General features: G+C 33.4%; 1 pseudogene; it reads right to left on the bottom strand.

Moving 5' to 3' along the window:
- Window positions 1-11,042: 11,042 nt before the first annotated feature.
- LOC129309838 (cytochrome P450 84A1-like) lies at window positions 11,043-13,239 on the bottom strand (annotated as a pseudogene).
- Window positions 13,240-15,891: the final 2,652 nt, after the last annotated feature.

Raw genomic sequence — 15,891 nt, 5'->3', positions numbered from 1 at the left:
TATCATTTTAATAACTTTCTTGCTCTACGATTTAGTTTGTGATTTTTTTAATTCATGCATATAATTAAATTTAAATATAGATAGTTATTTATATTATTCTATCATTCTAATAATTTTTTAGATCCATGATTCATGTAGAATTTGATAAAAATATAAATATATATAATAGATAAATAAAAAATAATTTTTTAAGTTTGACACGTATGAGTTTTTTTTTAATATTACAATTTTTTGTTATCCACATCATTATTAATTTTTAAAAATATTTTTTTTAATTTATAAGATTGTAATTTAAAAATGTAACTTATCTCATATGATCTCAGAATCTCAAATATAATTTCTTAACTAATTCACAATTTAAAATTTTATTTTTAAAAATTTTATTTTTAATATTCTCTCTCATGATCTCAAATATAACTTCTCAAATATTATCATTTTGTGAATAATTTTAAATTAGTATAATAATTTTATGAATAATAATTTAAATAATTTTATTGTAAATTAAGTCATATAAATAAACAAATAAAAACTGAATTATAAACGTATGAATTAATAAAATAATTACATTAAATTCTTTATATGTTATTAATTAATATAATTCTCATTTATAATTTAATTATATATATATATATATATATATGATTTATGAATTGAGTAATTAATAGATAATTTTCTAACCCTATGATTCCTCTTTTAGATATGATTATTTATTTAGTATTCTATCATTTTAATAACTTTCTTACTCTATAATTTAATTTGTGATTTTTTTTATTCATGCATATAATTAAATTTAAATATGGATAGTTATTTAGATTATTCATTCTAATAACTTCTTAACTTATAATCTAATAATTTTTTAACCCCACAATTTCACTTTTAAATATGGTTAGTTATTCAGTATTCTATCATTTTAATAATTTTTTTGCTTTATGATTTTATTTGTATTTTTTAATTCATGCATATAATTAAATTTAAATATAAATAGTTATTTAAATTTTTCTATCATTCTAATAACTTCTTAGTTCCATGATTAACATAAAATTTGGTGCAAATATATATATACATATATATATAATAGATAAATAAGAAATACTTTTTTAAGTTTGACATATATGAGTTTTTTTAAAATATTATAATTCTATACTATCCACATCATTATTAATTTTTTAAAAAATTTTTCTAACTTATAAGGTTATAAATTGAAAAAGTAACTTCTCTCCTATAATTTCAAAATCTTAAATATACTTTTTTAACTAATTCACAGTTTAAAATTTTATTTTTAAAAATTTTATCCTTAATATATTCTCACGTGATCTCAAATATAACCTTCTGAATATTTTCATTTCGTAAATAATTTTGAATTGGTGTAATAATTTTATGCATAATAATTTAAATGATTTTATTGCAGATTAAATCATATAAATAAGCAAATAAAAATTGAATTATAAACATATGACTTAATAAAATAATTACATTAAATTATTTATATGTTATTAATTAATATAATTCTCATTTATAATTTAATTAAATATAAATGATTTATGAATTAAGTAGTTAATGGATATTAAGTTAAATTCTAATATTTAAATTAAATATAATAACATAATTTTATTCATATTTTAATGTGTCATCTCGTGCAAACATGTCAAGGATAAAATGAAATTCTTATTTATGAAAATTATGTTATTATATTTAATTTAAACAATGCATTAGTAGTAATTATTAATTAACTTTTATGAAAACAAAAATATACTTTTTAGAAGGCTGCGCACATAACAAGTGTGTTTTTGCTGTTGAATGCTCCAAAGTAAACAATTTATAACACTCTAAAAATTATATTTTTATTTTTATAACCTATAAGGAAAATTAGGAAAACATTCTAGAAGCGTAAAAACTGAAACATCATTTGAGGTTTTTGTTATAATTATCCTACCTCATGTTGTAATATCCCGAGTTTTAATTCCCTGATTAATTAAACCTAATTAAGATAGTTAAGTAAGTTAAAGTGATGTGTGGCCAATGATTTGAGTTAAATGCAATGGCAAATTACCTCCTCCTTTATTTTTGGTAAAATGGGGTTGAGGAGTGAATTTTAGTTATACTGATGTTTCAATACTTGTGACGTGTTGTACTGGTTTTTCTAAGTCCATTCGATATGGTTCAGGTGTTAGGAAAATCTTTTGGCACTTGTTTGAGGGTTTTGGATACCCATTTTGTGTAAAAGTGTTAAAAAGTGGTTAAAGTGTGTTTGTGTGTCCAACTTTCTAGTGTGACTTGTTTTGGAAGTAAAACTCATGTCATTTGTTAGTACAGGAAAAGAGCTTTTCATAGACACCTAGATCACGTTATTCAAACATTAGACGGAGAATCGAGGCGAGTTAGAAGTTCTCCCGATTCTGTTGTCAAATGATAGCAGTACTAGTGGAATTTCATGCAACACACCGCAATGTATGGTGCCTAAGCTGCAGCGTGAAACATTTTCACTCCACTAAACATACTTAACAAATAAAGCTCATAGTAATTGAGGGATTAGCTTCGAAGAGTGATTACCAAGTTTTAATTTGAAGGGAAAGGATCCCAATTTTTCTAAATAGAAATGAGTTAAAAATCGATCAAAACCTTTCATATCAGAGTAAAAATAAGTTTCGGAAGCATGGGTTACCTCAGAGGAGTAAAATAAGTAAAAAACAGTTGAAAACAAATTATGTACTAAAATACAAAGCAATGCACCGCAACTGACGCATTCTGTGCCATGGCGTGTTGCTCTCTGTGCCACACGTTGCGGCTTGTTGTACAAAATTTCACTGGTTCTGTTGTCATTTGACAGTAGAATCAGGGGACTTTCAACTTGCCTCAATTCTCTATTCGATGTCTAAATGACATGATCTAAGTGTCTATGAAAAGCTCTTTTCCTGTACTAACTAATGGCATGGGTTTTACTTCCAAAACAAGTCATAATAGAAAGTTAGACATCCAAATATATTTTAACCACTTTTTAACATGTTTACACAAAATGAGTGTCCAAAACCCTCAATAAGTGCCAAAAGCCTTTCGTAACACCTAGACTATGTCTAATCGACCTAGGACTATCAGTACAACGCGGCACAAGCACCGAAACAACATTATAACTAAAAATTACTCCTCAACCCCAATTTACTAGAAATAAAGGGTTAGATAAATTAGCATTGCATTTAACTCAAATCATTCAAAACATGCTCAAAACTTCATTTCTATACTTGCACTAGTATTTTGATCCTATAAACATACATATGACAAAAATACACAAAGACTAAGGGCCTAAAATACAATTCTAACATTTTCAACAATCAAAGTAGTACAAGTGAGGTAATATGCATCCTAGAATTGGCAATTCAAATACTATTACACAATTTAGAGCTAAACTAGAGGCATACAGAAGGAATATATTAATTCCTTGCCTCTATAGTCTTCTCCCTTTCAACACCAGAGTTAGAGCCTGAAAAATATTAAATAAGAAGGGTTAGTCTAGCCACACGGTAACCAAGGTTGAACCTACCTTATATAGTTAGGTATCAATTATAAAACAAATACATGCTCAAGGAGATTAAATTTATAAAACATGTCCCCATATATCACATTTTATCATTTATCGCTCCATAACTTCTTTACTCACATAACTAGGTGCATTGTCATCATATTTTTAGATATGAGACAAGACTCGTACTCTTACAACTTGCCATCACTTAGCACGTGTGACATGTCATATATTTATTTAGGTAATGATCAACCAACCTTAGATCCTCCTTATTTTCTTAGACTAAAACTGTAGGCTATAACACTAATTAGGGCTCCGTCCGTGTGACTGGACTACCCAATCTCACCAATCATGAGGTATAACTCAGTCAAAGATCACAGGACTCACTTCTAGATCATGGCTTCCTCCATTCTCAAATCCTTGGGGTGTCTCATATCCTAAACTATTCTCTTCATTAAATTGGTAGAGATAGCAAAGTTCTTGTCCCTTAACAAATTATGGGACAGTCCCTCAACAAATAGTGGGACAAGGCTATAGCCTCTGTGCACTGGAGGGCAGCTTAATTACCATATGAATTTTCTTTACTCCTAAATTCCTAGGCGAACTCCCGCCATTGATCATGCCATAATCATCACTCACTTGAGTTTACTTTTTTGCTTTCATTTACTTACTATTACGACAACCACGTTAGGCTTACGACCTTGCACTACCTAAGTGTATATTCTCATCTTTTCTTAAAAATCTATTTTTTATTAACAAACAACCACCTCTATACCTCATCACATACATCTTTCAACAACAATAACAATATTCATAGTTAAAACTCTCTTGACTTTGCATATTGCACTTTTAAGTCAAAAATAGCATTTCCATGCATTCAATAAAACATACATATATAGTTTTACATCAAAATCATTCTCATGTATGTAACATTTACCATTCGCACTCAACAATCAATTAACAATTAATTAACATACAACTATCCAAAGTATAATTTTTCTCCAATTATCTCAAACCTTTGAAAGGTCAAAGGTTTACCCCTCAATCAATTAGCTTCTAAGTTTGAATTTTCACTCCAAAACTACAATCAACAAAGTTAAATTTCATCAACATAACAAACTTAAACATTTGAACTCTCAATCTCTACTTTTAAATTGTCCAACCTTCACTTTACAAGGGGTGGAGCCTAACCATTAGATTTAATAATTACCTGTAGCCCCCAATAGCATTAATGAGCCATTAAATCCCTATTAATGGCATCACAAACTTCTAACCACCCGTAAAAAATGAGATTTTCAAACATTAATGGTGCCCAACAACCCAAGACACCAAAACTCATCATATCAAGGTTTAAATACTCTAATCTACCCCCATTAACTCCATTTGAGTCAATAAATTCGAACCCATAACCTATGTAGACCGAGATCTCACTTCCACTATCAAACTCTAACCATAAACTCATAAACGTAGAAGAAAAGGAGAAATTAATAAGTATGATACTTACTTTGGGTGTTCGTAGCCTTCAAAATACTCTTAAAGTAGTCCCTAAGCAAATCCTAGCAGAACATTGGCACACCTCTCCTTTCTCTCTTTTCTTTTATTTCTTGTTCTGTCTCATTTTGCGTCTGATAAAGCTCAAAAAATGGCCATGCGCCACGACGGACGCACAACGTGCCGCGGTGCATGGCACAGAGAGGTCCTCCCTCACTCAGAGATGGTTGTGCACTGCAGCGAATGATCTACGCGCCGTGGCATGTGGCACAGCAACTTCAACTCTTCCTTTTCTTCTCCTTTCGATACCTAGGTGGTCTGCCTCGATATCGGACCCACAATTAGGGTTGAAATAGCATTAAACATGATTATTAGGCCTTGTTGGCCACACACCACTTCAAGTTACTTAGTTACCCTAATTAGGTTTAATTAATCAGGAAATTAAAACTCGGGATGTTACATGACTCGTGGCACAGAGAGGAACACGCTGCGGCACAAAGTGCGTCTGCTGTGTCGTATTGTGCTGTATTTTAGTACATAATTTGTTTTCAACTTTTTTCACTCCTCTAAGGTATCTCATACTTTTGAAACTTATTTTTACTCTGATATGAAAAGTTTTGATTGATTTTTAACTCATTTCTATTTAGAATACTTGGGATCCCTTACTTTTGAATTAAAATTTGGTAATCGCTCTTTAGAGCTAATCCCTCGATTACCATAAGCTTTATTTGTTAAGTGTGTTTAGTGGAGTAAGAACATTTTACATGTCTTTACCCCACTTTTCCCACTTCTCTATGTCTTTTCTTGCTAAACATGTAATATTGCTTTGAGATCATAGGGTTGTCCTTTCCCTCACACGTTTTGAACTTGCATGGCATGTGAACTAAGAGAGACATATATAAAAATTGCATTCCTACACAATGTGAGGCAAACTCATTCATGTGTAAAATTTCCAATCGTGATATTGTTCTTTCAAATGACTATAACATTTGATTGCATTCGTTCCATTAATTGATCTCGCAAGGATTAAAAGATCAAAGTTTGCATAGTTCGGTTATGGTACATTGCTCCTCATGCTGTTCCAAACGAGCCTATATCACTTCAAATGGTTTTGCAGGATTAAGCTGTGTGTTGCATTCTATTGTTTGGAATATTCTATAATTCATTTAATAGACTAATTGATTCCTTATAAAACTTTATTTTTATATTTTCTACTTGCATTTTTTTTAGGAATTACATGGGTTTTATTATCTATGACTGATCTACTCATTGATGAAAAAAAGCACCCCTTCATTTACCTCCCTCCTATATATATTACCTCATGTTTAAATGAATTGTTGAACATTCATTCATATTAAATATATTTTATATTATATAAGATGTATTTCATTTGTGTATGTTATAATTTCATGCCTATGTCTTTATGTATGTTATAATTTCATGCATATGTCTTTTTTAGAACACTCACATCCATTATATTTAGGAAATGTTTTCTACATGTATATTTAAATGAATGCATGTGTATGCGTGTTGATTGAGTACTGGTGTAATCCCAATTTAAAATATGGTCGAGAACTAAATATAATCACTTCTCTCAATAGAAATTTAAATCTTAGTTCATCATATTGTGAATATATTTATATTGTAATTTTTTTATTATTGCAATACCATCATATATTTTTAATTATTTTTAAAATATACTTCTGATTATAACTTTATTTAAATAACCTCATTCAATAATACAAGTCGAATTAAAAATTATTATAATTCTTACAAGAGGATCCGTGCAATGCATAGGTGAAATACTAGTTAATATAAAACCTATTAAAAAAAAGTGGACCGCTAGAAAGCGTATTAGAAGGGATGATGCATTAGAACCCCAAGCCATACAGGACATAACAAATGTTTACCATCACTGGCCATCACAAGCGAATCCTTTATAGGTTGCTTTCTCATTTAAAAATTTAGAAGGAGCTGATTAAAAATTAGTTCTCTCATTTAAACCCGATAGCATGCGCAGTTGTGTTCACCCAACTTCTCAATCTCGTTTAAGGTTGATCTTGAACTGGGGACAAACTAGCTATCCATTAAATGGCCAAATTACAAGAATAACCAAAGCATGAATACATACACATCAATGATCAAACGCATGTTCCAGAACACCGTCAAAATGACATTCAAGTACACACAAAATCTTACAAATCAAAGCACAAAACACAGGCTAAAACATAAACCATATTATAGGAACATGCATGTTAACCTTAATCAACTTAATTGATAAGCAGCTTGTGGCCAACAATATAGAATGGGGAAGCATCCAGGCAAGCAAACTCAACTTGTTTCTTGCTCAAACTTCTCACCTCTCAATTACTTTGGCAAACATTATTAGGCTTATTCAACTGCACATTAGAAACTATCCTAGCCAGATCCTTCAAAATAGCCCTGCCTCTAACCCTCTAGTTTTATTGGTTTGCCAGCATCGCAAGAGCTCCTTGATGTCTTCGCTTTGCCTGAATTCTAAACCATACTCATCAATAAGCTTGCTGATATCTTTTTCTACTTCCACTTCGATGAAAGTGAACTTGGAATCTATGAAGAACCTTTTCAACCAATAGGAAAACTTGTCCATGTAAAAGAGTTAAAGTATGAGGCACTTATCATTGATGCAGAGTTGTAATGTTGCTGACTTGTTGCTCGCATAGGGAATGAACGTGGGCCTCCACCCCACGTCCAATCCAACCACGACTTTGGACTTCCTACTATATTTGTTTCTAATCTCTTGAACCCATTGATCTGGCTTTAGAGGCGTTGTCAGTGACTGTGTTTTATATGGATTTCCCTCCATACTTGACAGTGCATTTGAGTAAAGATGTGCTGGCATTTTAAACTTTAGGTTTCAAATAAGCCAGTTACTACGAAAGGTCCTTACAAGTGTTGGGTAAATTTATAGCTACAGCGACCCTTCTTATTTCTATATCTTCCCCCTATTTTTTTTGTATGAGAGAAAAAAGATTGTACCACACAGTTTACAAAAGTCAATTAACCATAATAATCATGTCTAAAAATAACAAAATTAGACTAAAACATCTTATGTTAATCAATATAAGGATGCATTAATTATTTCTCATTCATCTAAATTATGAGGGATGAATTAAGAAATGTGCAATAATTACTTATTGAAATAGATGATTTTGCTTATATACAAGAAAAAAGTAAAAAATAATAATTTCTCTAACAATAAAAAAATATAGGGAGTACTTATTTAATTTAATTTAATCCAAAATTCAAATTTTAATGTTTGAGTGAGTGGGTTCTTTTCCTCCAATTAACTGGCTTCATGCATGTTTAACGCCAACATTTGATGTATGTTGCAGTGAGACGTCACCTAGAAATTTGTTTCACGTACGCCTTGCTCCTCTTGGAAATAGTTATATTTATTGTTCATCTTCAAAAATGGACCTTCAATATCCTGATGAGTTTTAGTAACCATCAATTCAATTTGTTCGTTCAAATATTTGAAGAGCTAGAAAAGCTATGGAGATTCATGTACCAACTAACTGACTTATAACGTTCAATGAACATTTGATCTAGTGTGTGTTTGGATTACATTATAACTTAGCTTAGGATGGCTCCAACCTAAGTTGAGATGGTAAATGCCATTAAAATTTTGTTTGGATTTAAAAAAAGTAAACAGGCATTGGGAAAGAAACAAGCATTGGGAGAGAAGCTGCTGGGTGGAGCTTTATAATAAGCATTGGCGGACGTTAGGTAATGTTTTATCAGTCTTCTTTCTCTTCAATCTCTACCAGTGCACGAATTTACTCTACCTTTAGCATTCACGAGTCTTCATGAATGAGCTCTTCACCACCTTCTTGTCTTTGCAGATCTGACCGGAGATTGTGTTTGCTGTCGTTGTAGTCTTTCGATCTTCTTGCTCGCGTATGGTGTCTAAGTTTGCTGGCTGTCGTCCCTTCTTTCTTCTTGCATCTGCTCGCCTATCGTCTTCTTATGTCGGCTTTTATGGTGCTTGATTACCGTCTTCTTAAGTTGGTATTCATTTAAGGGTAAGGTGGGTATTCATGGCTTCATACCACTCACCCATGCAACAATCTTGAAAGTAAAGAATCTCTGGAAAAATGACTCTGAGCTTCCATCTCCACTGATAGGACCATGCATGACGTGGAGAAGGAAAGACTCAACAAAACAAATCAAGGATTGAAAAGCAAGAGATTGCTACTATATAAGAGCTATGCTCAGAAATAAAGGATAGAGTGAACAGAAGCTAAACTGTAAAAGTTTCCTCCTCAAAAGTTGATTGCTGACTGGGAGCACGAGATCGAAATCTGGAAGACTGGAACGACCGTCATCATGGTTTTGGACTCTGGACTCTTAACTCTTCTTTGGATCGATTTGAGCACACAAGTCAAGTACGTGTGAGGGAGAGAACAGAGAAGAGTGATGCCGTGACCATAAGGACTGATGAGGGACGATGAAGGTGAAGCCAAAGGGAAAAACTGAAGGGTGAAGAGAGATGAATGATATCAAAGACAAAGAGAGAAGATTGAAGTCCAAATAGGTGAGTGATAGTAAAGTCGTGAAGAACTAAAATTTGAAAATGAAATATTGTGGTTTCAAAACTGTTGAGCAAATTGTATGTGTATAATTAAAAAATAATAGATTATATCATGATAAAAAATTAAGGCAGAAGAAGTTTGGAGACCTAAAATATAAACTTATTATAGAGGCTTATTATGATATAATTTATAAATAATAAAATTTTCATTAAGGCTAACTGGATTTTACATTCATTTCAATAGCACGAGTAAAAAAAAAAGTTACTTTAATATTTTTTTGAATTTCAAAATTATGCAAATCCATTTTTATATAATTTTTCATTATACAATATCTAAACTAGCTTTTAAATCAAATTATGTAAAAAAAATAATATTACTTGTTTTTATATTTGTAATCTACTCTTTAAAAACATCAAAGATTAGTCACAAAAATATATACAAAAAATTATATTTATTTTCATTATTATATATATTTTAACTGGCTTTTGAATCAAATCATCCAAACAAGTTTTAGTTTGTCTAACTGACTTCTAAAAAAAAGATATCTAAACATAAATTACGTTAAGGTCACAAAATTTTTTTTCTAACGTTGGCTAACCTCAGTTGATTCTAATTTCAGTTGTCAATTTTTTTTAATCCAAACACACTCCTAGCATAGTAGTAGGCTCCTAATAAATATAATAAACATTTCATACACGATCTCTCCGAACCATAATACATGGTTTTGATGTTTTGTTTAATTTAAAATATAGAATATTAGATAATTTTTATAATTGTTACCCTTACTTTATTTATTGCTCATTTCGGAAAAAAAATATATTTAAATCACTGTTTAGACACATATATAAAATATTTATTAAGAATACAGTAATTTGAAAAATATACATATGTTTTTTAAAAGATTCGGGCTATAACCGAGAAGTAATTATTATTATTATTATTATTATTATTATTATTATTATTATAATTGTGGTTCAGTTAAAGAAAATAGTATTGGGTCAAGATCGAACTTGCCATCCCAATGTAACATAGTAACGCAACGAAGAAGGTTTCTGAAATTTTGCATATGGATGCTGCACGGATTTGGATTCCATGCGTGGACTTGCTCCATGATGGAATGCATGGTGACATGTGGCAGCGTGAGAGGCGGATTAAATCTATCGTCGAAAATCTTTGTGCTGCTAACTATCAATAAAACTGTGGGTCCATTGACGATAGTAACTTTTTCATCTTCCTTCATTGTTCAGTCAGCGCATTGCAGGGGCTTTGAATCGAAGGGGGAATAAGCACCGGGAAAAAATGGAGCCAGCAAAATGTTAGCCGTTGATACAATCAACGCCTAATAAACTGCCACATGCCGCCATGTTAGTCGATCCAAATCCATGCTACACATGCACGAAATAATTAACTGCAGCATCACAAGTGGAATCAAACTATCAAACTATAGAATGAAAGAAAGAAAAGAAAACAAAGTCACGAGTGCTATATATATCAAATATCAACCGCAAAAGTACGTCCATATGACACGAATTCGATATTACTGCTTCACTCCTTCTTCCTCTTCTCTCTTTCTCTCTCTATATGTTCTTTTATAACAGTTCCCTGTATATTTATCATTTCTCAGAACCCGTTTCATGAGCTCACGTACAATAATGATACAAGCTCCCCTTAAAACTTAAAAGAGAGGGCACATCAAGCGCTCTCTGGGCACCGCAACGAGTCGACTTGCCCTGGGGGCGGTGAGTCCGAAGACATCACTCATGTCCATCTCGCTCGGCTTCATGCCGTCCGACAATGCCCACCAGAAACTGTGAAGAAGGTGAGCCACGCATAGTTCAACGGCATAGAGACCGAGTTGCATCCCGGGGCATGACTTGCGACCAGACCCGAATGGAATGAACTCGAAGTCGCTCCCTTTGAAATCGGGGACGCCTTCTCCGAGGAAGCGTGATGGCTTGAACGTGTCCGGGTCGTGCCAGGCATTGCGGTCCCTCCCGATGGCCCAGGCATTGATCATCACGCGTGATTTCTTCGGAACGAAATAACCCGAAACCACTGCGTCTTCGGCCGTCTCGTGGAGGAGGAGGGGGATGGGTGGGTGGAGACGGAGTGTCTCTTTGACAGCGCATTTCAGGAATGTCAGGTTCTCCAAGTCCGACTCTTGCACTCTCCGATCAAGGCCGACCACCTCCTCCAGTTCTTGTTGGACCCTCTTTAGATCTTCCGGGCTTCTCATTAGTTCCGCCATGGCCCACTCTATCGCTGACGCCACCGTCTCCGTCCCTCCGAACATCACGTCCTGATTCAATTTGAAAAAACCAGTCACCATTTTATTCCATTTGTCACGTCTCTCCCACGACAGCGACCCACTAATCCATTTTGAAACCAGCTTACACTTTTAGTTCTACCATACATGTTACCCCTATCCTATTTAATTTCTTGTTAGTGCGCAGATTATTTCATTTTCGACAAAAAAGTAGACATGCACAAATTAAATAACACTGACTTAGTCCCTCCTTCTCTCTCTATATATAATATAAAATATAAAAATGCTTTTAATCATATCGACAGTAATATTCTAATTTTACTTGTAATTATATTGTAAATAAAAAATTTATCTTTCTCCTAAACCAATTTAATGAATTCTGACAATAGTAATACTCGTGTGTGTGCATTAAGGGACGGAGGGGTATCATAGAACAATAAAGTTAGCACCACTTTCGATGTCATATATACCATTATGATGGCTTTGATGTTATCCTTGGTGAGCTTGATAGAGTTCTGTAGATCGTCCGATTCGTCGACTTTATTAGACTCACACTCGCTATAAAAAGCCAGTAACTCATCCACCATGTCGCCTTCTTCGTCTGGCTTCTTCTTGTTCTCCATGTGTTCCTCGATGATCTTGTCTATAAAGCTGTCCAGCGAGCCCCGAGCGTTGACCAGCCTGGCGTTGAGCCCTTGCAGGTTAACCCACCCGAGACCAGGTATAAAGTCCGCTATATTGAAAGCTCCGAACAACTTAGAGAACTCCTGGAGTATCCCGATGAACTCGTCCTGTCCCTCCCTCGAACTCGACCCAAACGCTGCTCGATATGTTATATTTTTGGTCAGCGAGAACACCAGCTCCCCGATGTTCACTTCCCTGGCCGTATTCGCCCCCACCGCCCTGATCACCGTATCCACTTCATCCCGTACGGACTGCCACGACTCTGCGCGCTTCAGGCTGAAGAGCTTCATGACGCAGATCTTGCGCATCTGCCTCCAGAAGGACCGTAGTGAGCGAAAGCCATGTCGGCTCGGTTGTAGGTGAGGTACCTGGTGGCTACGGTGGCGGGGCGGTTGGAGAAGATGTGGTCGTGAACCTGAAGCACCTGGCGAGCGGCGTGGGCGTCGGAGATGGCTACCATATGGAGGAAGCCCATGCGGAGCTGGAGTACGCCGCCGTAGTGGGTGGCCAGCTTGGCTAGCCCTCTGTGGGTTAGCTGGTGCATGATCATCATATTGCCAAAGATGGGAAGGCCTTTGGGCCCCGGAGGAAAGGAGGGCCTCTGACGAGAGAGCAGTGCCAGTAAGAGGATGAGCGGGATGATGAACAAGGAGGCCATGGCGAGAGGTTGAAGATGAAGAAGAAGGGAATCCATGGGTAGTGATTGCAACTTTTGGAGAATGTTGCTGCTTTGAGTACCGCTGCTACATATGTGGCCTTATATGCACGAGCTGGTTAGTGCCTTGTCCCCACACATGGCATGCCCCTCTTAGGTGCTCATCACAGTGTTGTGGCATCACGGTGAAGACTAAATGACTCAAATTTAAAATATTATTACATATTTTTATTTTATATTTATTAAAATAAAAATTTATAAAATTTATAATATAATTATAATAATTTTTTTATTTTTAATCTAGTTTAAATTTTTATAATTGTTTTATGTTGAATATCCATACTTTACACAAATTAGCATCAGATTAAATCTAAATTATACAGAATATATTTAAATAGTTAATATATAACAAGTATATTAAATTTAGATTAAATTGAAAATAAAAAAATTATTAAAATTATTTTGTAATTTTATAACTTTTATAACTTTTTATTTTGATAAATATAAAATAAAATAATATTTTAAATTTAAACTATCCAAGTTAAAATCTAAATATTTCAAATTTTATCATTATGTGCACAAGTGTGATAAGCACTGAAATTCAATTTGGCGTGGCCCACCCTCCTTGAAAATTAGTTGCCATGAAAGTGTTTGCAATAGCAACGGGCAAAAATATCTCGTTGCTTTCCCTTCCTCTATCTACGTATACATATGTAGTATGTATCTCTTTATAGCTATCTATATATCTTGGCCAACAAAAAAAATTTTAGCTATCTATCTCACCCATCCATTTACGTACGCCACATGTTACTTATCACAAGGTTTTTTGTTTCGTCCATATATATATATTGACGAGATGAGACAATTACTCCCTCCATTCTTATGTATAACTTATTTTTAATTAAATCTCAATTATTATTAAAAAATTTATTATTTAATTGAATTTACATAAAATACAACAATTTTTTAATTTTGTCTCTAATAATATCATAATTAATATCATGATGGTGGTAGGAAAAACATGCAATTAATGACCTATTTTATTTTTCAAGATAAGAGTAAAATTATTTAATTATTAAAAAATATCATTGCTACTCCTTATATTTAGGGACAAAATAAATTTTTAGAAAATACCAGTATTTGATAAAGTTACGTATATTAATGTTATGCATTTGATAAAATTATGCATATTATTGAATGCTGCCGAAGGGAGTGGCAATGCCATACATTATAATCTTAAATTATGGGTTTCTCCCAAACATTTAATGACATTAGCTTATCATCTGAACGGATATGGAATATTCATTTTTCTTAGTTTTTATCAATTTCTCTTAATTACGCACAACATTTCAACCATTATTTTGTGGTGAGAGATATATTTGTCATTTCGAAAAATTCATATCCTTATAATTCAGAGAGAATGACATTTAGGTATCAAAATTTTAAATTAATGCTGGTTAGGTTCTCAACATAATTTTATGTCGATTGATATGTTATAAATTCAAGAATCTTAATTATAGATAATATATTTACATATATATCCTGCATTAGTACATCTTATGTTTGTAATTGCCATGACTTAAAGTTTTTACTGTCTTGTATTTTTTAGCCTTGAAATATTTAAATATGTTTTTCGGCTCTAAATCTCTTGTGAAAGAAAATGGATGAGTTTGTGAAGACATATATGTCACGAGTTCCACATCAGAGAGCCTCACAAGTTTGTGAGGTTTATAAGTTCAAGGAGCTCTTCCTTTTAATAAGCTAGTTTTTTTTAGATGGATTCTCCCTTTGAGTTTATATTCATCACATTGGTGCTTTCATTGAAAGATTGGTGTCATGAAAAGGGCTACCTATGGAGGGTTCTAACTGGCAGAAGGCCAAGTGAAGTGTCGTGGAGTGAAGTCGACATATGAGGTGATATTGTCACGAGTCTCACATTAGAAAGCCTGACAAGGTTTATAAATTCAAGGGACTCTCCCTTCTAATAGGCTAATGTTTTAAGATGAATTCTTCCTTTGGGTTTATGCTTGTCACATTATTGTTACAAGTCCCACATCGAGGAGCTTCACATCACAAATATTGTGGGGTCTATAAGTGTGAGGGATTCTCCCACCTAACAAGCTAATCGTTTAGGATGGGATCTCTCTTTGAGCTTGTGCTTGTTACATTGATGCCTTCATTGAGAGGCCGGTGTTGCGGAAAGGACTACCCATAAAGGGTTCTAACCGACAGAAGGTTCAGTGAAGTGTCATGGAGTGAAGTCGTTGGAGATGTCGGCTTTCCCACCTAACAAGTTAGTTTTTTAGGATAGGCTTCCCTTTTGGACTTGTGCTTGTTACAATATATTTGTGTCAAATGAAACTATTAAAATCATTACACTGAAAGCATAAAGGTCAATATATTAAAAAACACTGAAAGCATAAACCGATAAAAAGCATGCCACTACAGAACAGACCATCAATGTAGCACGAGTCAAAGACCGAGTCAATTATAAAGCACGAGTCCTACAAATCAAAGACAAAGAACGAGTCCTACAAAAACAGCTAGTTTTGTTTGTTTACTTGTGATAGGAGTATCCATGTTGCTTCAAATTAAATATGTAACTCCAGACCAAGTCAATCATGAATATTCAAACGTTTATCACCGGATTTTTCTGCTTCCACCATCACAAGATCTGCATCACTCTGTCTATTCTGAACCTGTCTCC

The sequence above is a fragment of the Prosopis cineraria genome, unplaced genomic scaffold, assembly GCF_029017545.1.
Source record: "Prosopis cineraria cultivar Desert tree isolate PC_DT_omini unplaced genomic scaffold, ASM2901754v1 PC4, whole genome shotgun sequence".
Classification (NCBI taxonomy): Eukaryota; Viridiplantae; Streptophyta; class Magnoliopsida; order Fabales; family Fabaceae; genus Prosopis; species Prosopis cineraria.
This window is presented reverse-complemented; position numbering and strand designations above follow the sequence as displayed.